Source organism: Vicia villosa, linkage group LG2, assembly GCF_029867415.1.
Source record: "Vicia villosa cultivar HV-30 ecotype Madison, WI linkage group LG2, Vvil1.0, whole genome shotgun sequence".
Lineage (NCBI taxonomy): Eukaryota > Viridiplantae > Streptophyta > Magnoliopsida > Fabales > Fabaceae > Vicia > Vicia villosa.
In genome coordinates, this window is record NC_081181.1 from 151,431,171 (window position 1) to 151,433,954 (window position 2,784).

General features: G+C 24.4%; 1 long non-coding RNA gene across 1 annotated transcript; it reads right to left on the bottom strand.

Annotated features, from left to right (window-relative positions):
* Positions 1-1,632: 1,632 nt before the first annotated feature.
* Positions 1,633-2,092, bottom strand: LOC131647074 (uncharacterized). Its single transcript, XR_009297731.1, has 2 exons — positions 1,860-2,092; positions 1,633-1,761 (listed from the first exon to the last, which is right to left on the bottom strand). It is a non-coding gene; the product is annotated as an uncharacterized LOC131647074 (long non-coding RNA).
* Positions 2,093-2,784: the final 692 nt, after the last annotated feature.

Below are 2,784 nucleotides of genomic sequence, written 5' to 3' on the forward strand. Positions count from 1 at the left end.
CTTCTTTCAAAAATAATTTACACTATAAAATGGACATTTTAGTAACTAACAAAATAACACTTCACCTTTTTAACTTTTGCACCAAGTGTTCCACTTTCATTGGTCCACCCACTTTCTACAACATAATACACTACCTTATTTATCTCTCTCTATAAAGTACTATTTCAATCTATAATATAGTTGCATATTTATGATTATTATTCATTTTAAATTTACATGTTTTTAAATATATTTTATACAATATTAAATAAATTTACATAATATTAGACTATACTTTACGGGTCACTATCAACATAATACATATTTTATTTATTTTTTCAAATATTAAAATTCTTTTTATTCTCTTTTCGTTTCATAGATCAATTTTTTTAAACATATACTAAGAGATTGACCAAACTCCCTAAATTTCCTCTGCCTCAAATTTACACTACAAAATGGACATTTTGGTAACTGACAAAATAACCCTTCACCTTTTTATCTCACGGGCCACTAACAAGACAATATTTATTTTAATTTAATCAATCATTATTTTAATTCAAGAGACAAAATATTTATTTTTAAATATTAATTTTTTCTCCATCTCATGATTATATATTTTCTTCTTCTTTGTGTATGATTAGTTAATATAATTAAATCTGTTCATTTCTTAAAAAAGTAAATCATTTTAATTTTTGCATTTATATCTAAAACTTTACATTTGTATTTGATACTATCTAAGTGGTATGACATTAAAACTCATTCATGTGTTATCACATTAACAAATATTTTGTTGTTATTTTTTATTTCATGATTATTATTCGAAGATTCTAAATTACTACATATTTTTTTTAGTTATTTACACAATATCATAATTAAATTACCCGTCCTCAAAATCCTCAGTGTTGGAATTGCAAAACATTATGAAATTGCCTATGAAAATTTTATTAATAAAACTTTTTTCTAATGGTTTATTTCTATTTTATATATATAATTTAGTCAAACTTTTATGCTTCACATTATTTCGTATCATTCAAAAATATTACACCACAAATAATGCACCCGTGCGATAGCACGGGTCTCTGACTAGTTAATATTAGTAATAACTCAAAAAAAAAATATTCTATTATTTTATCTCATTTCTTAACTCAAAAATTTTATTTCATTAATATTAATAATGAATATTAATAACTTAAAAATTTTATTTCATTAATACTAATAATAACTCAAATAATTTATTTCATTAATATTAATAATCTATCTCATTTCATAACTAAAAAAAGTTTATTTCATTAATAATATTAATAATGTTAATAAAATTATTTCAATATAATATTAATATCTCTTTATTTCAAAAAGTAATTACTACTATACTAGAATATTAATTTTAATATACTCTAAATCAATATGAAGTGAAAGTGTGAAATCCCAGAAAGGCAAGAATAAAAATTAACTATATTCATCCTAATCACTAAATCAAAATCAATTAAAGTCAAAACAAGCATAAACAAAACTCAGAAAACGTAAAAAGGTATGAACAAAACACATAAAACACCATTTGTCCTTCTTTAAAGCATCAAAATAACTAGTTATTCTCTCATTCTTTCAAATGGGAAGTTTCAATTTGAACCACAGCTGAATGAACTCAAATTAGTATTTTCCTGCAAATATTTTATAATTTCAAAAGCACACAACTCTTATCAGAATTCACTCATACTCCTCAAGAATCCAGGATCGTGTAGTACTGAAGATTCGGGAAAATCTCAAATGAAAATCGTCTCAGATCTACAATTACAAATATATCAACAGAATCACCACATAATCGTTCCAAGAAAACCTTGGATAAAAATCGCACCATTATTTGAATTTCTTGAAGAATCTACCTCTTATCACGCCGCCGAATGGCTCTCCGCCTACACCGCTTATACTCCTCATCTGATTGAAGACGGAGATGAAATCGATTGAAGACGAAATATATGCAGGATGAGACTAAAACGATTAAAGAAGAAAATGAATGTTGAAGACAAGCCAGGATGAAGAAAAAGGATTGAAGACAAAAATATTCTTCAGTTAGGGTTTGGAAGAACACATTTTAGGGATGAACGATTGAAACTCAGAAAGTTTCCTAATTTTAATAACTTATAGCTAATGAATAAATTTTTTGAGTTTTAATATTATTAACATTAATACTATTTATTATTAATATTAATGAAACAAATTTTTTGAGTTATAAATATTATTAATTTCTTTTTTCAAATAAATAATAACAAATGATTAATATTATTGAATTCCAATTTTTAAAATATAAATTAATTAATATGATGTGGAAATAAAAATGGTCAACGTAGATATGCCAAGTCATCAACACATATGCCATATCATTAAAAATTGGACTCAACTTTGGAAGGGGACTAAAATCCAATGCAAAACTTCAAAAAGGGACCAATATTTTGGTTTTTAAAATAGGGGGATTAAAATCCAAAAAAACACAAAACAGGGGGATCAAAATTGCAATTAAGCCAAGATATTATAAGTTATGTATTTTTAATAGTCTAAGAAATATTATAAGATATTTATAATATTTGAGAGATAATATAAGATTATAATAATATATTTTATTCTAACAATTAAGGAGATATGTTTTTGGATTTGTTATAGATTTGTTGGATTTTGCCTATTATAAATATGTATCTCTTCTACTATCATAGTGTGAAAAATTTAGAGCTTTTGAGAAAAAGGGAGAAATAAGGTTTTATGAAATTTCAAGGGAAAACTTAGAAAGGAAAAAGTTTTTGAGAAACCTTTGGA